General features: G+C 43.6%; 1 protein-coding gene and 1 long non-coding RNA gene across 2 annotated transcripts in view; one reads left to right on the forward strand and one right to left on the reverse strand.

The window, feature by feature from the left end:
- LOC116575903 (basic proline-rich protein-like) overlaps window positions 1-26,418 on the forward strand; it is a 76,404-nt gene that overhangs the window by 26,351 nt on the left and 23,635 nt on the right. The gene's annotated exons all lie outside the window — the stretch shown is intronic.
- On the reverse strand, window positions 98-25,045 carry LOC116576272. The gene is made up of 3 exons (XR_004280098.1): window positions 24,955-25,045; window positions 9,213-9,218; window positions 98-108 (listed from the first exon to the last, which is right to left on the reverse strand). It is a non-coding gene; the product is annotated as an uncharacterized LOC116576272 (long non-coding RNA).

A 26,418-nucleotide genomic window follows, 5' to 3' on the forward strand; every position in this document is an offset into this window, starting at 1 on the left:
TGCTTTTCAGCTTTATCTGTATCTTAAAATATAAAATCTTCATACTAAAATATTGCATGTATTAGCTTGACAGTTTATTGGATACCAACCTTGTTTTTAGGTGGAGTCCTCTCTTTTTCCATTCTAGCTGAGACCAGAGAGTCAGAAAGCACTATAATTTAGAACTGAGAAGGTTATACCTTAGCTGGAGTTTAATGCACTCCCCCTGAGTTGCCACTGACCTTGGGCATGTCCCAGCATATTTCCACTCCACTCTCCTTCATGAAACAGGGTGAAAGACCTCTGACCAACATCTTCATATTCTTGGGTAGATGACCTTAGGTAATGGTGTGGAAAGTCCACATAAATGCTACTTGTCATTCTTTTTTTGCAATTATACTTTAAGGTTATTCTCAAACTTATGAAATAACTGTATAATAGAGCATTACAGATGTTAAACTTGTACACATACAGTAAAAAATACAACTTTTGTAACTTTTTAATTCAACAAGAAATGCTAAAATGGATGAATTTACTGTGAAAATACTACTTTTTTGGCTAGTAATATCTTCAGCTGGACTTGTACATAATTTGTTCTGTAACTCCCCCTTTTAGACTTGAAATGCCTTTTTAATTCACCATTTTAAAACAATACCCATTATAAAATTGGGGCAAAGCCATTGGAATGGCCTCTGGTTTTCTTCACAGTAAAAGGAAAGGAATCTTAGAGATTCCTAAGTGCTCTTTTAGCTCCAAAATTCTGTATTCTTCAAAGTCAGTCTTTGAAGTAAATTCTCTTCAAAATCACTCTAAATAAGCTAGGTCTTTTTGAAAAGCCTGGTTGTTGTAAAGTGAAAGAAGGAATCTGTATTAATAACTTTCATTTGTTTGTTCAGTGCTCATGCTATTAAGACATTTTCTTGATGACTGTCCTTTGTTTCAGAAAGGATAGCTACCTTTATAAGTAAGGTAGAATTCAAACCCAGGTCTCTCTTGCCCCCAATTCCCCTCCCCAAAGAAAAAGAAAGGAAAAGAAAAATCAAAAACAGATTTTTGTACTTTAAAATTTAGTCATCAGGGGGCTCCCGGGTGACTCAGTGGGTTAAAGCCTCTGCCTTCGGCTTGGGTCATGGTCCCAGGGTCCTGGGATCGAGCCCTGCATCGGGCTCTCTGCTCAGTGGGGAGCCTGCTTCCTCCTCTCTCTCTCTGCCTGCCTCTCTGCCTACTTGTGGTCTCTGTCTGTCAAAAAAAAAAAAATTAAAAAAAAAATTTAGTCATCAGAATCAATTTGAAAGGAGAGATACTATTTTAAGATGATTAGAATCTGATTTTTACAGCAATGAAAGTTTCCCTTCTCTCTGACAAAAAGGTGATGGGGGGAGGATAGAACCTACAGTTACTTTTCAGGTTATTCTGTTGTGTTTCTAGAATGATAATGTATTTCAAATATCATAGATCTTCCCCCCCCCCCCGACAACAAATGTATTATTGGTTGTGGCTCAGAATACCTTTTTCTTTCCTTTATTTTTTTTGATATTTTATTTATTTGACACAGAACAAGCAAGAGAGAGGGAGAGAGACACAGAGACAGAGAGCAAGCACAAGTAGGGGGAATGGCAGGCAGGGGAAAAGCAGGCTCCCCAGTGAGCAAGGAGCCTGATACAGGGCTCAATCCCAGGACCCTGGGATCATGATGTGAGCCGAAGGCAGAGGCTTAATGACCAAGCCACCCAGGTAAAAGCCATTGAAAGACCAGGTTCCTGGGGCATCCCATACAAATGTTCTTCTAACTAATAATGTTGCAGACCTGTAGAGCTGTAGAATAACTAGCTGAGGAAAGATTTCTTGCTGGAGTGGATGTGTTTGCAGCCCTAATTTGATGTTGAAAACACATCCACTCTGGCACTGGCATCGTGATGAAGGCAGGATCTTTTCTGGACTTCCAGAGCCTGCTGTTAAGGTTCCCCAGGTCTGGTCTAAGGTGAGGATCCTATAGGGTTTTTCACTGAGTGGGGGCCTCTGGAAGTACAATGGAGGGACCTCTGTCCCTGGCACAGCTATTAAGCACCAGTCCTGCCTTCTGAAAGCCATCCTTGGCACAGCCCAAACCTTCCTGCAGCCTGAATTCAGGAACTGAGAGGTATTTGGAAGCAAACCTCCATGGCACTTCCTCTTTCCTTTGTCTAAGTGATGATTTTTTTGTGTTACCTTCCTTGTCTAGCTATGATTCTTGTGGGAAAAGCCTACTATGATGGAGTGGCCAAGATTGGTGAGATTGCCACCGGGTCCCCTGTGTCGACAGAGCTGGATGAGCTGACCATCCATTATATACAAACACAAGTTAAGCTGGTTCCAGGGCCTTTCCTCCTGTGAGCCCTTGTAAGAACATAGGAAGTGGCCCAAATCCAGAATAGTAAGAAGAGCTAGCCCAGTACTACAGTGTGTTCACTTCTAGGATAATTGAGTTTGCTGTGGTCTGTTGAAAGTGGAGGCTTAGTTAGAGGGCAGGCCAAGGCCAGTGGCTGGCTTCCCTGTTCCCTAGGAATTGGGCATCTGCCTCTAAACTTAGGGCCCTAGCCCTTCCCCTTGGATCCTTAGAGCATGAAGCCCAAGGAGCTTTGACCTACATACTTAAGGAGATGGGCATGGTAGGCCTCCTGACTGTGGCAGAAGTGTTTCCTGTGACTCACCTAGCACAAAGTCAGACTCCTTTACGTTCTGCTCTTGGCTCTCGCTGCTTCCACAGTTGCTCTCAGTTGTGATTTTGCCGGGTTTGCTGGTGTGAATTGATCTCCAGTGCACACTCAGAAGGCTGCCATACGCTTAGCACTTCCAGCCACCAAGGGAACCTTGGTTTCTGTTTACAGAGTCTGTTCACTGTGCCCTCTCCTAAAGGTGGAAAAGTCACTGTTTTTCCTTTTCTAATAGCCCCACACCTAACCATCATTTTTAAACATTTTTAAATCTTAAATAAAGAATGAACATGTTTTATTTTACAAGAGGTAAGATTTCTGGCTTCAAAATGTTTGCCATAATTTGAAATGTTCAGAACCAGAGGAAAATAGTGGAAAAGTGTGTGTATGTAAAGAAAAGTGTTTCTCCAATTAAAAAGCAGAAAGGGAAGCTGGAGGTGGGGGTGGGGGTTGTAGGGAACATATACATTTAGGATTCAGATAACTCACATCATTTCTATATAAAGTGCCTTAAGGGTTTTCAAGATTGCTTGGAGAGCTCTTACCTGGCCCATAGAAGTGGAGGAACAGATTGAAGGTGTGATAACAGGGTTGGGGTTGGGGACTGGGCTGCAGGATGTGAAGTGGAACTGGGGCTCAGGAACATTCTCTGACAACTTCGGTTCTTGAGGAGTTTGTAAAGAGTCTTGAAACCTAAGTCTGAAGTGATGTCATGTGATGAGTACGTCCGCACTTCTCTATTTAATAGACTAGAATAGTTATATGCAGAAATGTTTCAAAGCCCTGACTCGTGTTCTTTTGGTGCCGTCACTTGTGCATGTTCTGGCAAGGTATGGACTCTAGAAACTCTGTCCTCAGAAGAGTCCGTTTAATAAAATACACACTGCTTTGTGTAGACAGAAGCAGGTAGTAAAACTTACTGGGATGATGGAGATGATTAGAGATTTCCAAAAATAGGATTAAATTGAAAAGAAGCATCCTATTTGTGTCAGGTGCCACGGGAAAATGTATGACCCCTATATTAAACCATATGGTATCTCTGATTCACCGTCATTTAGTGTGCCTTTTTAATGTTTTATGGTTCTTGCCACTGTTTAAGATTTCTGTCCCACACCTTTTTTCAGCTTTGAATTAATAATGTTGAATCAGCTATTTCCACAGCAACCATGTTGTTGCAATCACAGGCTGAAAATTTTAGTTTCAACGAGGAAACTATGTTGCAGTGACAAAATTTCTTTCATGTGGATATGCGTTCTGTTTGGAGGGAGTGGAAATAACTTCTGTGTTTTATTTTTGTTTCAAGTTGTCGTTTTGCTTATAGTCACCATGTAGTCTAGTTAGTAATTATCTGCTCACCTGCAGCAATTTTACAATAAAGTGCCGCCCTAGCAAGCTTTGCTTCTGGAGGCCCAGTGTTTAATTTGTTTTCCCGTGCCTGGTTTTTTGTTTTGTTTAAACTGTAGGCTAAAATACTACCATATGTCTGTTTAAATTCCATGTATGAAAGAATAATCAGATTTCATAGATGAAAGGTAGATTCTGTTTCTCTCATTTTTCAAGAAGGTTTTATTGTCTAATTACTGACTTTTGATGATGATATTCATAATATAATGAAACATTGTAAATCCCATCTGATAAGACTGAAGGGGCATTTCATTGTGAAGATCACAAATCAATTCAAAATTTTCATTCCTGAAGAGTATTGTCTCTGAAAAACCTTTGTGGCTGCCCCCCCAACCCCCATCCCCAACAAATCCTAGTTTTAAATTTTTCAGTTAAAAATTTTCCTTAGGAAGGCATTGAAAGGGATGCTGAAGAATTCTTATCCTTTCTAAAACTGAGATTACAGGAGTAGTTTTCATTTTAATATTGAATTCAAATATTTTTTAATGTTGCTGTAGGACAACCTTTCTGATTTTATATACTTTTTTACATGAACTTTAAAAAAAAAGATTTTATTTATTTATTTGACACAGAGAGAGATCACAAGCAGGTAGAGCAGCAGGCAGAGAGAGAGAGGGAGAAACTGGCTCCCCACTGAGCAGAGAGCCTAATGTGGGACTCGATCCCAGGACCCTGAGATCACCTGAGCCAAAGGCAGAGGCTTAACACACTGAGCCACCCAGGCGCCCCTACATGGAATTTCTGTTATATTCTGATACTTTTGTACTTTGGGAGGGGTGTGAGGATTCTACTTGGAAAACCTGACCAAGTGTATTAGGAGTGTGAATTAGGAAGTGAGCATTTTAGTCTCTCTTCTCACTTTGTCAGGGGAAGGTGGGAAAGGAGCTAAAAGCTGGAGGAAAAAGGTAATTCACCTTTTGCTTATTTTATACTTGTCATTTGGATTGGTATCTATTAAGACAGAGCTATAGCCATGCCATTTCTGATTCCTGGCTATGGGTGTTTTTATTTAGATATCCCTCTTAACACAACAGCCCACCAAATGCTTTGTGAATTACTTTAAGATGCTTTTGCCTAAAAGTAACAAGTACTCAATTATTAGAGGCTTAGGCATAAAAGATGTTCATTAACCCACATGAGAAGGCCAGGGGTAACAAATTCCTAGTTAGGTAATGATTACTAAGAGCTTATGTCCCTTCTCTCTTCCTTCTCATCCTCAAGTCTAACTCATGGGGCCAAGATGGCTGCCATTGCTAGTCTTAAGCATCACATCCTGTCTCTTCCCATTGTATCCAAAAGAAGGAAGGGGAATTTCTTCTCAGTTGTGCCCTTTACAAAGGAGGAAACCTTTCTCTCGCAGCTACAGCATATACATCCTCTCATGTCTCATGACCCTGCAGCCAGAGAGCATTCTAAAGCATTGTTAGCAAAGGAATACATCTGAGGGGGAGAGGACATAGCTTTTAGGAGGACAGGTATCAAAGGTCTTGTTTCAGCAATTTTCATTGAAAGGGAAGGACTTAAACAAATGTCCTTACTTTAGCTGTGCCTCAGACTTTATAGTGCTTCCGGCATTCTGTGTCTCTGAGTGGGATTATGTTTTTCTCCCACATGGAGTGTGGTTTCACTAGCATGTATATACTTCAGACATTATGATCGTTGCTTTTCCTGGACACTTGCTTTTTCATCTGAAAACCATAGCCATCTTTTGCAGTCTGTTCCTATTTGGGAAGTGGGACTCCAAGCAGAGGAAGAGTTAGATTTGGGGGGTAGTTTCTGTTTTTCTGCCCTTTTGTTTTTCTTTTCAGCCTTTGGGTGACTTGTAATCATGAACTCTGAGGTGCATTTTCTCCGCCTCTGCTACTTTACTTTCTTTCCTCCTCTCTTCTTCCTCTCTGTTCATGTGTCTGTGTGATCTCACAGCCTTGTTTCATTTTTAAAAACTGGGGGACTGGGGCACCTGGGTGGCTCAGTGGATTAAAGCCTCTGCCTACGACTCAAGTCATGATCTCAGGGTCCTGGGATTGAGCCCAGCGTCAGGCTCTCTGCTCAGCAGGGATCCTGTTTCCTCCTCTCTCTCTCTCTCTCTGCCTGCCTCTCTGCCTACTTGTGATCTCTCTTTCTGTCAAATAAATAAATAAAATCTTGAAAAACAAAACTGTTGGGCTGGCAGGAAGGGCTACTTAAGATGGCTAAAGTTCCCGCCACAAGACCTGAGCTCCGACAGGAGAACAAAGGCCCAAGCAGGAATCTGAGACCCTCCAGCCCCGGGCTCCCATGGACCAATGGGACCCTGACAAGCAGGAATCTGAGACCCCTGCCCTGGGCTCCAGTGGACCAATGGGACCCCGACGAGCAGGCGAAATATCCAAATAAGGGAAACTTGCCAAAAGACCCCTGAGCTCTCCCCTCGAGACCCCTTAAAAGCCCCCTCCTCCCTGCCTTGGGTGCGACTTCCGCCACTCTGCTTTCTAGAGTCGTGGAACCTCCCCCGAGGTTGTCCACCTCCTCCCGGCGCAACTTTCCTGGCTCCCCTTCTCCTGAGCCCTGAAACTTCGCTGGAGAGCATTTTTAATAAATCTTGCCTTGCACCCACTTTGCCTGGTGTTGTGCTTATCTCACTGGAAAAAAACTTTACATTTGGTGCCGAAACCCAGGAAGGAGATTGAGCTCCCACACAGTGGGGAGGCTCTCTCCTTTCCCTGGCTGAACGGGACCTGCCTTTCCAGATGCCACTTCTGAAACTGTGGTGAGTTTCCCCGAATTCTGCGCCTCCTCCGGAAAGCCCTGCCCTAATCGCGGCCATGTCAGGGTGGACCCCGCCGGTCACCAGGTGACCTCCGTGACTCCGAGAGGCTAGGAGACGTCCTAACCTCTACGGCAGTCAACAGAGTTTTTCCGCAACCCAGTGGTGGACGAGGGGAGGCCTTCCTCCAGCCCTCGGGTTGCCCGGCAACGAATCGTGGGGACCTCCCAATCCAAGTTCGACCCTAAAACATCCCAGGGGTGTTTTAGGCCTGCTGGCCAATCTTAAAACCCTGGAACTGGACCAGGACCTGTGAAAACGACATTACTGTATTGTCGCTTGGCCACAATACCGATTAGACAGTCAGTCCCAATGGCACGTTTAACTATCAGATTTTCATGGACCTAAATAACCTCAGCAGACACCAAGGCAAATAGGTCAAGGTCCCTTATGTCCAGGCTTTCTGGACTCTGCGCTCTCGCCCCTCCCTCTGCTCTCACTGCTCCACCTCACAGATCCTCTTGGCCCGCTCCCCTCCCCCTACCCTGCCACCCACTGCTCCCAAAGACTCAGACCTCTCCTCCCTGTCTCCCCTCTCTGAACCCCCGGAGAGCTTCACCCACCCACCGACAAGAGGGCCCCTGGTTCCTCCTCCTCCTCCTCCTTACCATGATCCTTTATCCCAAGGTCCCTTAAGTTCAGGATTTCTGAACCGGCGCCCTCGTCTACCCCTCCCCCTCTCCTTCCCCACTCCTATCAGAACTCCTGACAAATTTATCAGCAGTAAACGGGAAACTCCAATCAAAGTTTACTGAAGGTCAAATAGGCTCTTGTTATTTGTTAAAATCTGCTAGCAAAGAGATGACTAGGACTGATGGTTAATTGTGTGTCTCAGAGTTTTAATGGGTAATTCTTAAGGTAGCTTTCAAAGTCTTTGGTAACCTTTAACAGAATGGGATAAAATACCAGAGCGATGGTCCTGGGAACTAGGTTTATGCTTTTGAAATCTGTTGGTAAACATCTTTTGTGCTTAATTGAATTCTGTTGTAACAGCCGCAGGGCTACTGTTTGAGCTAGATCCTTTCTAAAAGAATGGAAGGGGAGACTGATCACCTCCCATTAGCCAGGGATACCCAAAGGGAAGGGTGTCCAATCTGTTTGAATCTGAAGAGTGCCTGACTGCGTGAATGTGTCTGTATGGCTCCACCCGCATTAGGGCTCAAAAGCCCCGCCCCACCCCGCCCTGAGTTAGTCTGCCCCCTAAGGGAGGTTGCTGGAGTTGAGGAAGTTGTTCGAGTTCATGCGCCCTTCTCTCTACAAGACCTTTCTCAAATTGAGAAACGTTTGGGCTCCTTTTCGGCCAATCCTGATAACTATATCAAAGAATTCCAATATCTGGCCCAAGCCTATGACCTCACCTGGCATGATTTACATGTGGTCCAGACCACCACCCTCACTACAGAGGAGAGGGAACATATCCAGGCTGCTGCCCGGGAGCACGAAGATCAGGTCCAGCTCACTAAAGCTGCCATGCCAGTTGGAGCCCGGGCGGTCCCAGCTGTAGAACCAGGTTGGGATTATCAGGATGGCCAAGATGGCCGCCGGCACCACGACCACATGGTCCAATGTCTCATAGCCGGCATGCAGGCAGCCTCTAATAAGGCCGTTAATTATGACAAGATTAGGGAGATTGTCCAGGCCCCTGATGAAAATCCCGCCATGTTTCTTAACTGTTGACCAAAGCTTTAACCCAGTACACTCGCTTGGACCCTGCCTCTCCTGCGGGGGCCATGGTACTGACTACTCATTCTATCTCTCAATCAGCACCGGATATACAGAGAAAGTTAAAGAAGGCTGAGGAGGGCCCTCAGACCCCCATTTCTGACTTGGTGAAAATGGCATTTAAGGTCTTTAATTCCCGTGAGGAGGCGGCTGAGCTTAAACGACAAGCCAGATTCCAGCAAAAGGTTCATTTGCAGACCCAAGCCTTGGTAGCAGCCCTGCGGCCGGCCGGCTCTGGGAGCCAGCAGAGAAGGGCAACCAATCGCACCCCTCCGGGGGCCTGTTTCGAATGTGGGGCTGAGGGACATTGGGCTTGCCAGTACCCCAATCCAAAGCCGCCAACTTGGCCTTGTCCTCAATGCCATTTGATGGGCCACTGGAAATCCGACTGCCCTAACCTCGGGGTATCTTCGGCGCCTCAACGTGGGGGACCCCCCGAGACAGTAAGTCTGGCCTTTCAACTGCTTGGATTGGAGGACGACTGACGAAGCCCAGACTCGGCCACCCCTCTCACCCAGGCCGAGCCCAGGGTTACGCCCCAGGTAGTGGGTAAGTCCATCTCTTTTTTGCTGGACATGGGGGCTATCTACTCTGTTCTGCCTTCCTACTCGGGACTTACTCGAACCTCACCAATTACTGTTATGGTGATCGATGGGACCTCCTCCAATCCTAGGGTGACCCTTCCCCTTACCTGTAGCCTGGATGGGTTCCCCTTCCTTCCCCCACTCGTTCCTATGATTCCTTCCTGCCTAGTCCCTCTACTGGGTAGGGACATTCTCCAGAAACTGAGGGCAGCTATCTGCCTCTCCCCTTCCTCCCCTCTATCCTCCTAAACCCGTCTCATCCTACACCTCTCCACTCCCTCGACCCTCACTCCAGATGACCTACCTACTGTAGATCCTCAGGTGTGGGACATCTCAGAGCCCATCATTGCTTCCCACCTTACCCCGGTTAAAGTACAGCTTAAGGATAACTCTAAGTTTCCCTCTCGAGCTCAGTTTCCTATTTCCTTAGCCCACCGCCGGGACCTGAAACCTATCATAGAACGGCTTTAACATCAGGGACTCCTGATCCCCATCATTTCCCCCTGTAACACCCCATCCTCCCAGTACGCAAGCCCTCAGGGGCTTTTCAACTGGTACAAGACCTCAGGCTTATCAACGAGGGCATGGTCCCCCTCCACCCAGTCATTCCTAACCCTACTGTCTCGTGTTCCCCCAAACACCTCTCACTTGACAGTACTGGACCTAAAGGATGCCTTTTTCACTGTCCCCTTGCACCCTGATTCCTATTTTCTTTTTGCCTTCACCTGGGAGGATCCCGACAGGCATGCTTCTGGACAACTAACTTGGACTCTCCTACCCTAGGGGTTCAGGGACAGCCCTCACATTTTCGGCCAGGCCTTGACTACAGACTTAACAGCAGTGCGTCCTTAAGGCCAGTACTCTACTACAATATGTGGATGACCTCCTCCTCTGTAGCCCCTCCCTCTCGGTCTCCCAAGACAACACCTCCACCCTACTTAAGTTTCTGGGGGCCAAGGGATATCAAGTCACCCCCTCTAAAGCCCTCAGCATGACCTTAGGGCAGTCCATCACGGTCTACTCTCCTGCCGACTCACAGAGCTCCTTAGCCACCGATCCCTGGCCCATCTGACTCCTCGTCTCCAGCTATTCCATCTGGAAATAGAAAATTCCATTTTCTATTCCTAGAAAACCCGCATCTCTCTCTCTCTACACCCCCTCCCCCCCCCCCCGCTTAAATCCTGCAACTTTACTGCCTATACCCTCACCAGATAAGGGGTGGATCTACATTCAGGACAGGATTGCCCTGCCAGGCAATCTGGCGCACACCTTGATTACTGACATCCACAGATCCCTCCATAGTGCCCCATAGGCTCTCCACCAATTTCTTCAGCCATTGTTCTATCATCTTTCCTTATCTAAGGTAATTGAAGTTGTCCACAGGGCTTGCAAAACCTGTTCCTCCATGAATTCACAAGGAGGAATCTGCAGACCAGGGCCTAACCATCAGCTCTGAGGTCATCAGCTGGGGGAAGACTGGCAACTGGACTTCACTCACAAGCCTTGACATAAAACCTTTCACTACCTATTAACCTTGGTTGATACATTCACAGGCTGGATCGAGGCATACCCCACGGCTCGGGAAACAGCGAACGTCGTGGCTACAATACTGATCGAGCACATCACCCTGAGGTTCGGATTGCCCCGGACCCTCCAGTCAGACAACGGACCTGCCTTCATCTCCAGTGTAACCTAACAGGTAGCTGAGAGCCTCAACATAACCTGGAAACTTCACATCCCATACCACCCATAGTCATCGGGTAAGGTAGAAAAGGCCAACGGGCTGCTCAAAGCCCAACTCATCAAACTTACCCTAGAAACCTGTCTTTCCTGGCCCACACTTCTGCCCCTGGCTCTCACCAGACAGACTCTGGCCTACGCCCCACGGGCCTTCGGGCTTAAGCCCATTTGAATTACTATTCGGCCGGCCCTTTCTTATAAATCATAGCCTTCTGGCCATTTCCCGGCCTCTTTTATCCTATCCACCTTACCTCTCTCTACACTGTAGGGATACCCCTCCCTATTGACTGGCCACTCCCCAACTTAAGGGCCACAAATAATACGGTCCATATTGGCCCCATCGGGGGAAACATACCTATTATTAATGTGTCCTCCCCCCTTACCACCGCAGCTGCCATATCACTAAATCCTCCCTCCTGTACTGTACTCCCTCGGGAATATTTCTCTCGTGCCCTCAGGGAACCTATCGCTGCCTGACCACTAATGACTCCCTGGGATGTATATTCATTCTACTATCTCCTTCTACCACCATCTACTCTGAATCCCAGCTGCTATCCATCCTATTCCCCCAACACCATGGAGGAAGGGCTGCCTTCCTCCCATTCATAACGGGCAGGAGTAGCCACAGGGGTGGCAACTGGAACAGCGGGGATTGAACTTCCATAGACTTTTATTACAAACTCTCCCAAGCCCTGAATGATGACATGGAATGGGTTGCTGACTCCCTCACAGCCCTACAGACACAAGTCACCAGCCTGGCAGCCTTAGCTCTACAGAACCAATGGGCCTTAGACCTTCTGACCCCCGAAAAAAGTGGGGACCTGCCTGTTCTTAAATGAAGAATGTTACTTTGTTAACCAATCGTATAGTTACCTCCAGGATCAAAGAGCTCAGGGATCGGATCCAAGCATGGTGGCGAGACACGTCCTCCTGGGGCCTGGACCCCTACAACTGGGTAACCTGGCTGCTCCCTCTGGCGGGACCTGTATGCATAATCCTCCTCCTAATCTCAGTTTCTCCCTGTCTTTTACGATACTTGCAGGGTCGCTTACAAGAACTTGCCTGAGTGTCCATCAATCAACTCTTCCTTCAGCCCTACTCTCGCCTGCCCACTTCCGACTACCCCTATGATGACGCCCCCTGTCAGCAGGAAGTAGCCAGAACTGAGTCGACGCCCCTGACACCATTATATTAAGCAAAAGGTCGGAATGTTGGGCTGGCAGGAAGGGCTACTTAAGATGGCGAAAGTTCCCGCCACAAGACCTGAGCTCCGACAGGAGAACAAAGGCCCAAGCAGGAATCTGAGACCCTCCAGCCCCGGGCTCCCGTGGACCAATGGGACCCTGACAAGCAGGAATCTGAGACCCCTGCCCTGGGCTCCAGTGGACCAATGGGACCCCGACGAGCAGGCGAAATATCCAAATAAGGGAAACTTGCCAAAAGACCCCTGAGCTCTCCCCTCGAGACCCCTTAAAAGCCCCCTCCTCCCTGCCTTGGGCGCGACTTCTGCCACTCTGCTTTCTAGAGTCGTGGAACCTCCCCCGAGGGTGCCCACCTCCTCCCGGCGCAACTTTCCTGGCTCCCCTTCTCCTGAGCCCTGAAACTTCGCTGGAGAGCATTTTTAATAAATCTTGCCTTGCACCCACTTTGCCTGGTGTTGTGCTTATCTCGCTGGAAAAAAACTTTACAAAAACAAAAAAAACTGGGGGACCAGAGGAAAAAAGCCACCTATAATTTTACCACTTTAACACAAGTACTTTGTCACCACTATATTCTTTTCCGGTCTTTTCTTCCCTTGAGGATGCTCATATACAGCATGTCTCACAGCAGACGTCAGGTGCTCGCTGTGCCAGGCATAGGGTGCAGCACCCAGTGGGTGTCATTTCACCTCATCCGCCCAACGGCCCTGACTTGGGTGTAGGCACTTTCACTATCTCTGACTTCATAGGTGAAACCTGGAAGGGAAGGGTGTGCCTTAGATCACACAGTTGATAATAGGTGGTTCAACCTTAGAATCTGAGTTCTCTCTTTGCACTATACCATACTTCACTGAGGCAAAAGGAAAAAGAGCCAACCAGCCTAGAAGAGGCCATTAAAGAGAAAGAACATGGGAACCCCATGAACCCCATGATCTCCCTTTTCTAGAGGGAGATGAGCAGGAAGCAGAATGTCAGAGTGTCAGTGGCCAAAGAGAGGCTGGCAGCTGTGGTGATGAGAGCTCACTGGTCCCCTGGGAAAGGGTGGTGATTTCACTAGGGTGCTGACCATAAATGCCAGGTGCTATGTTACAGGGTTAGGAAGGATGGAAATCACAGAGAAGTTTTATATGTATGTAAAATGTGTGTTAGATAATATAGCATATATGGCTCTTACAGGGACTGCTTTACTTTTGCACTTGTATTGCTGTGCTTCATATAGAAACTCAAATCTCATTAAGTGCAGGCCTGCTGTGTGTCATGTACTTCATTCATTGCCTCCTCTCATCCTCAGGAGCCTCATGGATGAATTTTTCCCTTCATGATTTGCAGGATGAGCAATAACCCAGGGTTTCCTTGATGCAGCTAATAAGCCCTAAGGGTAACTTGGTGGTCACCTTCTTCCACTTGGTGGACAACCTATTGGGTCCTTGACTATGTGCCCTTAGGCAAGCGAGACAGAATAAGAGTTATAAGAGTTGGTGACCCCTAGAGAGTGTGGTAGGTGGTGTCAGTGTCAGCATGGATCATAGAGCTTCCTCCCTCCCCAACTGAAGCACAGGAAAGATCCTATGACCTAGGACAAGGAGGCCAGGCTAAATTTTATTTTCCCTTGAGACCCTGGCAGATAGCAGGCTGTCCAGCACCTCAGTGTGCTGCTGTCAACTTGTTTGACTTTGGGCAATGTCTGGGCAATGTCTGTGAGCCAGTTGGCATGCTAAAGGGGATGATGACAACACCTTCTGAACTGTTTTGACAATGCAGTGAGATAATGTGTCTTGTGGACTCTAAAGTTTTGAAGACCAGAAAGATGCCTCTCTGTTGCTGCTTATTATGCTCAAATATTTGAGAACTCAAAAAAAAGTACAGTTTTTTCATTGACATTATTCTCCTCTTTAGAGTTAGAGTAGGTGACGTAAGTGTGTAAGCACATACATTTTCCTTGATTATTCCTGATTAGTCATGAACCAGTGTTTCAGTTCTCTCCATTGTATCTTTGTTTTCAATTTCATGAATCTGCACTCTTACCTTTATTTTCTTCTTTCTGCTATCTTTGGGTTTACTCTGTTGTTATTTTCCTGAATTCTGAAATGATACGTTTAATTCATTAATTTTACAAACGGAGCTCATTTTGTTTTTTATTTTTATTTTTTTCTTTTAAGATTTTATTTATTTGAGGCAGATCAGGGAGGGAGAAACTGACTGGCCACTGAGCAGAAAGCCTGATCCTGGGTTCAATCCCGGGACTCTGAGATCATGACTTGAGCTCAAGGCAGACACTTAACTGACTGAGCCACCCAGGCACCCTGCAGACCTCCTTTTAGACCACAGTGCAGGACCATAAAAATGACCATGCAAGTTAAAACCATTGGAGGCCTTCTTAATAATCAATGGGGAAAATTAGGATTTTCCCATAACCTTTATTTTTTCCCATTTTTATTTTTTAAATTATTTTTATTATATTTTTTAAATTTTATTTTTTCCATGTTCCAAGATTCATTGTTTATGCACCACACCTGGTGCTCCATGCAATTTGTGCCCTCCTCAATACCCACCACCAGGCTCACCCATCCCTCCACCCCCTTCCCTTCCCAAACCCTTAGTTTGTTTCTCAGAGTGCACAGTCTCTCATGCTTTCTCTCCCCTTCCGATTTCTCCCAATTCACTTTTCCTTTCCTTCTCTTAATGCTCAGATATGCTCCATGTTGTTCCTTATGCTCCACAAGTAATGGAAACCATACCATAATTGACTCTCTCTGCTTGACTTATTTCACTTAGCATAATCCCCTCCAGTCCCGTCCATGTTGATATAAAAGTTGGGTATTCATCCTTTCTGATGGAGGCATAATATTCCATTGCATATATGGACCATATCTTCTTTATCTGTTCATCTGTTGAAGGGCATCTCAGCTGGAAAGAGAGAATCTTAAGCAGGGGTTTGATCTCAAAACCCTGAGATCATGACCTAAGCTGAAATCAAGTTGGACACTTCACATGTCCACTTGTTTTGGTATTTTTAAGTACTTTTAAAAATTTCAGATGTGGCATTTTTTAGGCTTGCATGAAAATGTCGATAGTTAATTAGTGATCCTATATGGAATAACTAGTTGTCAGCTTCATTCATTATTGATAATACAACTGCTTTCATTTTTGTTAGCATCAAAATGGTTATATTTTAGCATTAATCTACTAATTGATGAAAAAGGAAGATGAATAGAAAACTTTTAATCTTCTGATGCTGATGCTGTTTTTTACATTCACATGTAAAGAAAACAATTGCTTATAATCTGTATATGAACACAAAATTAATTATTTCTTTGTGTTACATAATTGATAAGCTTGAATAAATTAATGTCAATCTTTTAGCTAAAATAAGAGTGGCACATTAAAACCCACCTTGGACACATGAAAAAGTGCTCCACATCACTCGGCGTCAGGGAAATACAAATCAAAACTACAATGAGATACCACCTCACACCTATCGGAATGGCTAAAATTAACAAGTCAGGAAACGACACAGACGCTGGCAAGGATGCGGAGAAAGGGGAACCCTCCTACACTGTTGGTGGGAATGCAGGCTGGTACAGCCACTCTGGAAAACAGCATGGAGGTTCCTCAAAAAGTTGAAAATAGAGCGGCATGCCCTATGACCCAGCAATTGCACTCCTGCATATTTACCCTAAAGATACAAATGTAGTGATCCGAAGGGGCATGTGCACCCAAATATTTATAGCAGCAATGTCCACAGTAGCCAAATTATGAAAAGAACCAAGATGTCCATCAACAGATGAATGGATAAAGAGGATGTGGTGTATATACACAATGGAATACTATGCAGCCATCAAAAGAAATGAAATCTTGCATTTGCAATGATATGGATGGAACTAGAGGGTGTTATGCTGAGCTAAATAAGTCAGTCAGAGAAAGACAACTATCATATGATCTCCCTGATATGAGGATTTTGAGAGGCAAAGTGGCGGTTTAGGGGGTAGGAAAGGAAAAAATGAAACAAGATGGGATTGAGAGGGAGACAAATCATAAGAGACTCTTAATCTCACAAAACAAACTGATGGTTGCAGGGGGGAGAGGGGTATGGAGAGGGTGGTTGGGTTATGGACATCGGGGAGGGTATGTGCTATGGTGAGTGCTGTGAAGTGTGTAAGCCTGATGATTCAGAGACTTGCACCCCTAGGGCAAATAATACATTATATGCTAATTTAAAAATAATTTTAAAAAACCCACCCTGGGAAATATTTTTCCTTCCTTGCAAATCCTGTGCCTTACCTTGGCGGCGCTTGTGTACAGCAGGTGGGCTAAATTAGTTTAACTGCTAATCAAAAATGAAGTGGGTAAACATTTAATTTGCTCCTTGAATCAGTTTATCAATCCTAATGACAGAATTAGCACCTAAGCTCTGAATCTTCCCATACCTTTACATAATATTTGGTTATAATTTTCAGAGAGGACATCTCTGCCAGGTCCTACCTTAGGTGTTGACAGACTGGATTGTGATATTATTGTTCTCTGCCTCACTGAAAAGACTTGAGTTTAAAATATCTAGAATGTTTTCTTTTTGAAAATTTTTTTATTTTAAAGATTTTTATTTACTTGAGAGGGACAAAGAGAGCACGAGATGGGGACGGGGTACAGGAAGAGGGGGAAGCAGACTCACCACTGAGCAGGGAGCCTGATGCAGGCTCAATCCCAGGACCCTGGCATCATGACCTGAGGGGAAGGCAGACACTTAACCAACTGAGCCACCCAGGGACCCCTCTAGAATGTTTTCTAATGATAATTCCATTGAGATTTTAAGTCCTTGTGCAAGGTAACAGTAATATTTTCTTTTTAAAGCATTTTTGTATATAAATTAAGAATTCATATGTCATACAGGGTTTATTAGTTTCCATTTATCTTCAAATCTTATTATTATCCCTTTTCTTTTTTTTTTTAAGATTTTATTTATTTATTTGACAGAGATCACAAGTAGGCAGAGAGGCAGGAGGGGAAGCAGGCTCCCTGCTGAGCAGGGAGCCCCATGTGGGGCTTGATCCCAGGACCTTGGGATCATGACCTGAGCTGAAAGCAGAGGCTTTAACCCACTGAGCCACCTAGGCGCCCCAGTTATCCCCTTTCTTAAAAAAGAAAAAAATTGTTTAGTCTGGCTGTTTCTAACTACCTTCATAGTTCACTTTTCTTTTATTCCAAACTTCCAAAGTAAGTGGTTTGTACCAACTTCTTCTCTTCTGCTTTATCTTTCCTTTCTCACTTTTTACCAGAAATCAGGAAGCTGAAAGGAAGCTGACACTGAGTGTTTAGCTTGTGTCTTGCTCTTGGCACTTTTCCCTGGGTAGGACACTTAATCCTCACAACCTGGGTTGCCAGGTGTCCAGCACTGAACCCACATACTCTGGTATTGTAGTTTCTTGTTTGGCAGAATAAAAATTTTATAAACAAAAATGTCCCTTGTTTTTTTTGGGTTTTTTTTTGGGGGGGGGGTTCCTTAATGGTTCCTTTATGACTCAGGATTCTCTGAGACTAGATCTTGGTGTTACTAAACCTTGGTGATAGAAAACAAAAGCTGCCAGGAATTTGCTCCTGGAGACTCTAAGGATGGAAACCCGTCTGTGTGGGTGCCAGCCCTGCCAGAGAGAGCTTGTTCTTCCAGGGTTTAGCCTGGAGATGAATGCTGGATGCTCACACTCTAGATACAGCCGGGGTCTCTACTGCCACAACAGAAGCCTCTTCATCTAAAACCAGTTATTGAGTGGGGGTGGGGAGAGGCGGAGGGGATGGAGAGGGCAAGTTGGGAACCAGGCATAAAGGTTCAACAAAAATCATTCTTCCTGAGGGAATTTCTGTAACACCTATGTGTACAGCAATAAATTCAAATGCTACAGCTACCACCTCATGATGGGTCAAACTTGCCAGAGTTTTCCTTCCCTGCCCACACTGTACTTCTTTATATTCTCTTTCGCTGCAATTACCTTTTATTCATTTGTTCAGTGTATTTATTTATTGATCAGACTTTTACGACTATTATGTGCCAGGTAGGCACTGGCATCACATAGGTGACTAGGATCAGAAAATGAAGTTCTTGTCCACGAGTAACTTCCAGAAATATTCAGACAGTGCCTGTGTTTTCCTCCGAACAGGGTACTAGTTCCTAATTACTGCTAGTTCCAGATGTTCTATTGTTTTGTGTTACTTTGTTTTTGATAGATTTCTTTTTTTAGAGAGTTTTAAGTTTATAGAAAATTGAGCAGATCTTACCTGGACTTCCTACAGACTCCTCTTTCCCCCACTCAGTGATGAACCAGTATCAATACATTGTTATCAACTAAAGTCCATAGAAGGTTTACTGTTTGTATTTACATGAGTTTTGACAAATGTTTAATGGCATATGTCTACCATTGCCGTATCCACCCCTGTCTGTGTAGTTTTGCCTTTTCCAGAATGTAATTTAGTTGGGATTTAATAGTACAAAGTCTTTTCAGACTGGCTTCTTTCACTAAGCAGTATGCATTTAAGCTTGCTCCATGTCTTTTTGTGGCTTGATAGCTTGTTTCTTTTTTATCACCATATAATACTCAGTTGTACACATGCACTACAGTTTATCCATTCATTTTGGTTGCTTCCAAGTTTCAGCACTGTGAAAAAGCTGCTATTAATATTCGTATACTGTTTTTTTCTGTGGACGAAAGATTTCAATTCATTTGGGTAAATACCTAGAAGCATAATTACTGGATTGAATGGTAAGACTGTATACCTTTGTAAGAAACTGCCACACTGTCTGGCAAAGTGGCTGTGCCATTCTGCTTCCTACCATAATGAATGAAAGTTCCTGTTACTCCACATTCTCAGCATTTGGTGTTGTCAGTTTGCTGGATTTTAGCCATTCTGATAGGTGTGTGGTGGTGTCTCATTTTAATTTGCAGTGGTATATGATGTGAAGCATCTTTTCACATGCTTATTTACCATCTTTTTCTTTTCTGATAAGACCTTTTTTGATAAGGTCTGTTTAGGTCTTTGTTCATATTTTAATTGAGTTTGTTTTCTTTTTGTTTTCATAGTTCTTTATGTATATTTTGAATACAAGTTCTTTATTAGATATGTGTGTCGTAGATGTTTTCTCCCAGTCTGGCTTGGCGAAGTTTCTATTTTAAGAGTTTTTATTTTAAGAGTGTCCTTTACAGACCAGTTTTTAATTTTAGAGAGGTGGGAGGAGGGACAGAGGAAGATAGAATTTTAAGCAGGCTCCACGCCCAGCGCAGAGTCCCACATGGGGCTCAGTCTCACAACCCTGAGATTATGTCCTGAGCTGGAATCAAGAGTTAGATCCTTAACTAACTGAGCCACCCAGGTGCCCCACAGATTGGTTTTTAAATTTTTTTAACTTTTTTTTTTTAAGATTTTATTTATTTATTTATTTGACAGACAGAGATCCCAAGTAGGCAGAGAGGCAAGCAGAGAGAGAGGAGGAAGCAGGCTCTTTGCAAAGCAGAGAGCACCATTCGGGGCTTGATCCCAAGATCTTGGGATTGTGACCTGAGCTGAAGGCAGAGGCTTTAACCCACTGAGCCACCCAGGCACCCTGTGGTTTTTAATTTTTTTTTTAAAGATTTTATTTACTTATTTGACAGAGAGAGAGATCACAAATAGGCAGAGAGGGAGGCAGAGAGAGAGGGGGAAGCAGGCCCCCGCCGAGCAGAGAGCCTGACTCGGGGCTCGATCCCAGGACACTGAGATCATGACCTCAGCCGAAGGCAGAGGTTTAACCCACTGAGCCACCCAGGTGCGCCTGGTTTTTAATTTTAATGAAGTCCAACTTACCATTTTTTTTTCTTTCATGGATCATGCTTTTGATGTTGTCTCTAAAAACTTACTGCTAAACTAAGGTCATATAGATTTTCTCTGATGTTTTCTGGTTTTTCATTTTGCATTTAAGGCTATGATGGATTTTGAGTATAATCTTTGGGAAGGTGGAAGGTCAGTGATAGGATCACATGATTTTTCTTCTCTACTTTAGCCTGTTGATGTGATGAATTGCCTTGATTGACTTTTGAATGTTGAACCAGTGTTACATACAAAGGATAAGTTCCATTGGTCACGGTGTATAATTCTTTTCATACATTATTGGAAATGGTTTGCTAATACCTTGTTGAGGATTTTTGCATCTCTCTTTATGAGAGATATTGGTTCATAGTTTTTCTTTCTTACTTTATCTTTTTAAAAGATTTTATTTATTCATTTGAGAGAGAGGGAGCATGAGCTTGGGGACAGGGAGGGAGAGAGACAAGCAGACTCCCCACTGAGTGTGAAGCCCAGCATGGGGCTCAATCCCAGGACCCCAAGATCGTGACTTGAACTAAAGTTTGATGCTTAATCAACTGAGCTACCCAGGCACCCCTTCCTTGCTATACCCTTATCTGGTTTTGGTATTAGGTTAATGGTGGCCTCATAGAATAAATTAGAAAGTGTTCCCTTTGCTTCTGTTTCCTGGAAGAGATTGTAGAGAACTGGTATCATTTCTCCAAATATGTAAATATTTGGTAGAATGCGCCAGTGAAACCATCTGGGCCTGTTGCTTTCTGTTTTTGGATGATTGTGTTTGTTTGTTTGTTTGTTTGTTTTAATTATTTTTTTAAAAAGATTTTATTTGGGCTCCTGGGTGGCTCAGTGGGTTAAAGCCTCTGCCTTTGGCTCAGGTCATGATCTCAGGGTCCTGGGATCGAGCCCTGCCCTGGGCTCTCTGCTCAGTGGGGAGCCTTCTTCCCTCTCTCTCTGCCTACTTGTCTCTCTTCCCTGCCTCTCTGCATACTTGTGAGCTCTCTCTCTGTCAAATAAATAAATTAAAGCTTTTAAAAAATAATAATAAATAAATAATAATTTTTAAAATATTTTATTTATTTGTTAGAAAGAGCAAGTGAACACAAGTGTCAATATGGGACTTGATCCCAGGACCCTGGGATCATGAGCTGAGCCAAAGGCAGCTGCTTTGAAAGACCCCTCTCCCCTTGCTAAAGGCTTGTTTAAGTAACCTGATGTCCCCACAGCACCCCCTCTCCCCTTGCTGAAGGCTTGATTGTCCCCATAGCCAGATGGCAACACATACCAGGATGTCTATTGTCTGTGATCACCCAGTCTGTCAAAAGAAAAGACAAATGAGGAATAGAGTGTACCTGGGACTTTCCAGAGTGCTGAGCCAAGGCCCACCAGAACAAACCGTTGTGTCCTTGCCTTAAACCCAGTGCCTGACAATGCTTGATTTAAATTTACCAATCAGATTCCTGTAACCAAGCATCTGCTTCTGTAAGACCGCTTCCCGCCACCGCTTCCCGCCACCCCAACCCTTGCCCTATATAATCTGTTCCCCAACCTAGCCCGGCACGCTCAGTCCACAAAGGTTGATGCGTCCGCAGGCGCCTGTGTAACCAATAAACCTCTTGCAACTTGCATCCAGTGGAGGCTTGGTGTCTGCTTCTTGGGTGCGGATCGAGGGTCTTTCATTTGGAGGTTCCACCAAGATCTCTTGGAATCCCACCCAAGACCCCGGCCAATCCCCACCGGGAGGTAAGCTGGCCAGCATCTGTGTCTCTGTCTCTCTGTTTGTCTGTTTTTATGTTCTTCCATATCTAGGTATCTAGGGGCAGTATGAGAAGGAGTTGACGAACTCAGACTTCTCCCCTGCCACCCCGGCGGATGCCTCGGGGGTCTAGGAAGGTCCATAATCTTGGGCCATCAAGTCTAGGAAGGTCCATAATCTTGGGCCATTAAGTCTAGGAAGGTCCATAATCTTGGGCCATCAAGTCTAGGAAGGTCCAGAATCTTGGGCCATTAAATCTAGGGCTGCGCAGCAATATCTGTTTGTATCTCCTATGTCTAAATTGTTCTATTAATGTCTACATGTTATGTCTTTAAATATAGTTATATGTTCCTTATACTGGTTATAAAGGTTACATTTTGTTTAAGGGAGGGTGTCTAACCTGTTTGAATCTGAGGAATGCCTGACTGTATGAATGTTTGTGTGGCTCCACCGCCTTCAGCTACGGAGTCTGACTGGGCTGCACCCTGAGTCTCGCGGAGCGTCATATGGCATAATGGTCATCTACTCCATGGAGTAGCCTGGTCCGGGATTTATATGGATAGACCTTAGCTAAGACGCTCCTAAGTTCCCGTGAGGGATGCAAGCAGAACAGCACCTGAAAGATCCCCCTCCCCTTGTCTGCAACATCTTATATACCAGGAGGGAATATGAAAGATAGGTATTAGGTACTAAAACCAGATTCAATGAGTCAGCTAGTAAATTTCCTCCTGACATATTGGATGATAATTAAATAAATAAGCCTTCTCCTAGTAAACCCAGGTTGCTGGGCCATCCCTAGCAAAGGGGACTCTGGCTTTATTTCTCTCTATTTCTCCTAATAGATGTGGGAGCTTCTCCCTCACTCACTTCCTGTGTTGATGGCTATAACTGTAGCCAACTGGGGTTGGTCTAACTCGAGACAGAGACTATAAGGAACATTCCCAAGCAGCTGCCGAAACTCTCTTTGTTTCGGGGAAGTTTCCCTGTGTTCTCTGGCCTGACTTGGACTGCCTAACCCCTCCCCCCTGGCTAATAAAAAAGCATGGCATCTGCTCCTCTGTTGGGGCTTAGGAGCTCCAAAACTGGGAATCCTTTCTCTGCCTCCTGGCAGTGCTTTGTTTCTTCTGTTTCCCCCTTACGTGTTCCTGTACCAACATGTGTGCAGCCTGCATGACTGGCCTCTAGATCATGCACCACAGCTCTTTCTCTCTTCACTGTCAAGGAGCAAGAAGAGCACCCCCTGGACCTAACACCCCCCCACTCCAGATCTTCCCAACCATGTCTCAGGTAAACATTCAAAGTGGAATGGATCCAGGTAGAACGTAAATCAATGTTGAAACTAAGTTAAGTTTGTTGGTTTAATTAAAATAAGACCTGTCTTTTAAGTTATCAGCAGTAAATGTAAAACTTCAAAGTTTACTGAAGGTCAAATAAGCTCATGTTATTTATTAAAATTTGTTAGCAAAGAAATAACTAAACTGATGATTAATTGTCTGTCTCAAAGTTCTAATGGGTAATTGCTGAAGTAGCTTTCAAAGTCTTTGATAATCTGAAAGCTTTAAAGTTTTGCTTGGATGACAAATGGAATTAAATTGTGGACATCTAGGTCTTAACCAAACAGGATAAAATGCTAGGTCATTAATTACTGGATATAAGTTTGTGCTTTTGACTTCTTACTGCAAAGAAACTAAGAGTATTTAAATCTGTTGGTAAACTTGTTTTCCACTTAACTGATTCATAAATTTGCCACCTGAAGAATTCTGTTGTAACAGTTCACAATTAGTTAATAACTAAAGGTGTTTCTAAGAATACAAAGTTCTGCTTAGTATAACTGAGACTAATGGAAATAAGGAAAACTCTGTATGTAGGAAAATAGGAAATATGTAAGAAAAATTTAATGAATTGGAATACATTTTGTTGAAGGTAATTTGATCCTAAATGAGATGATTGTTTAAAAGGAAATGGCTTGGGACAAAACCTGAATGCAAAGAAAAGTTGTAGATGATCAGGACGGACTAAGATAGACTAAATAAATGGGTTTTAAAGGTACATTACGTTAGTACAAGACTGAAATTCTCTGTTCAAAGGACAAAGTTTTCTTAGATTAATTGATCTCCTGTTACGAAAATGTAAGTGATTTTCTCTTTGCCTGCCCAGAAAAACCAGTTTCTATGTTTTGTTTTATCAGGTGTTTAACATCCCTAATTATATTTAGGCATGTGCTTCAAAACTTTCTAAGATCTTAGCAAATGTTGACAAGATTTAAATTGTAAAATCTCTTTAACTCAGGCTTTTCCTTGATATATGAAGTTGCTCATGAAATACTACTGAACCGATGATAAACCTTGGATTACATTTGGGAAAATACTATAACTATTCTAGAGATTCTACGCACTTCCTAAAGTTTTAATGTTTTGAGAGATCATCGCTTGATACTGTAATTATGGAAATGTTACGTATCACAAAAATAACCTGATTTCCTTGCAGCTAAATTGTAAACTCCCGTGTCTCTTTAGCTTTAACCGTATCCATTCTGAGTTTTTGTCATTTATCATTGTTTTAATTCTCATGTAAAATGAGTTTTATTTTCAAGGAGATTCCTATAAAGGACTTTCAGGACAAATACAGATATTTGATATACTTGAAAATCCTAAAACTGAAATGGGTAAAAATTTCCAAAACTGACTAAAGCCGCATTCACCAGATTTGGTAACACGGGACTAAATGAACTAAAAAATTATAATATTATATCTCTTAATGTTTTGTCTTACTTTAAACATTGCTGGTTCTCTCTAATGTTTGCTCTTCCAGACTAGGGATACTTCCTCCTAGTTATCTGTAACTTATAGAGATGTAAAAGTGCTCATTTATAAAAGAGCTCAAAGCATTCAAGCTTTTCTCTCTATCTGAACACTCTGAAACCAAAAGGTCTCAGTAAGTAAGCATTCTTCCATGGCAAACAGTCATTTGCATAAGTCCAATAAGAATCTGTTCTCCTTGTAACAGGAAAGAATTGGAAACACGGGTTATTTTACCAAGGCTTTGACTGGAATGTCATATTTGAAAAGACTCGGATATGACCAGACAGTTTAAAGGAACTAAGGTTGACTTTATAAAACCTGGAGCCATAAAGCCCCTTGGGACTGTTGGCCTGATACCTTGCTTACAGAGTTTCCAGCAGCCTTACCAGGTGAGTAAAGAATGTCACTCCTTGGTAGGTGCGGTCTCAAAAGAGGAATTCGCCCACTGAGGAATTCGCCCAAATTGACAGGTATTGCAGGCATGCCTGATGGCCAGTACAGGGCTTGGCTTCTTGCCCGGAGAGGCTACTAAAAGTTCAACCTAGAGATTCCTTATTAAAAGTTCCAGCAAAGCAGATGCTAAAAGATCTATTGATCACACTCATTGTTCTTGCTGAGCTTATGTAAATAATAGGCCAAGTTTGTTAAAACTGAACTTGTTTCACAAGTAAATTAGTCCTGATTTGGCTATCTCTGTAAATGAGGGTTGTTTTAGAGAGAAAAATTCTGTTTTAATAACACGCCTTTATGGATGTTAAATTCTAGATTTGATTATCTTTAAATGTTTGTTTACCTAAGCTAAACAATTTGAGGTAAACTTCAGAGAAGTTGTACAATAGCTTCTCTAGTCAATCTTATTATTTTATGGGGATATTAGCAGACCCCACGGCACATGATTAAACAACTGGAATAATGAAATTGCCTAAAAGCCAGCATACCACACTCTTCTCCCACTTGACAACGATCCTCTGTAATCAGGATATTGTTAAGGTTGGACCACTCAAAGGTCTTCTTATTGGTTTCATCCCTTAGTCATATTTATCTAGAGGCCACCTCCGTTGAGGTGCAATTGCAAACAGATGCTTTAGCAAGACCTAAAACAGCCCTCATAAAAGAGCCTCAAAGCTCACTATGGGACAGTCCCTAACTGTAATAATATCACATCAGGTCCAGATTTGTCTTAGTAGCCAAAGGCCACCAATGGATGATGGAGACCGACTTATTAAATACTGGGCTACACTAACAGAGATGCCCTCTATAGAGCAAAAATGTTCAGAGGTTATTAATCTGGCTTATTCTATATGGCCAGGTTTAAGATGCCCCTGTTAAAATTACGAATGACAGTTGGTTTTCTGATAAAAATAGTTTTCATAGAAAGAAGAAGAAAAGTTAGGTGTGCCATAGTGCTCACTAGCACTTTGCAATTGCCAAAGTCTAAGAATTAACCTTTATACTGACTCCAAATATGCCTTCCTGGTACCACATGCCCATGGAGCTATTTAGAAGAAAAGGGGATTTTCCTGGGATCATGGGCGCATTACTAAAACCATTACAACTCCTGCTAATCTCCCCAACTTGAAACAAAGATGAACACGATCTGTTTTTAAATGGTATGATCACTTAGCATCCATTTTTGTTCCATCTGCGGGACTAGGGGATGTCATGTGGCATATAAAAGTCCTTAATAAATACACTACAAAGGCACTCAATGATTCACTAAATAGCATCTCCCAGCTTAATACCGAAGTGTCACAGATACACAAGGCAGTCCTACAAAATAGGATGGCCTTAGATGTCCTGACAGCAGCCCAGGGTAGCACATGTGCAATTATCAAGACAGAATGTTGTGTGTACATCCCAGACTATCACAAAAATGTCACAGGACTAATAAAAGATATGAATACCCAAAT

The sequence above is a fragment of the Mustela erminea genome, chromosome 17, assembly GCF_009829155.1.
Source record: "Mustela erminea isolate mMusErm1 chromosome 17, mMusErm1.Pri, whole genome shotgun sequence".
Lineage (NCBI taxonomy): Eukaryota > Metazoa > Chordata > Mammalia > Carnivora > Mustelidae > Mustela > Mustela erminea.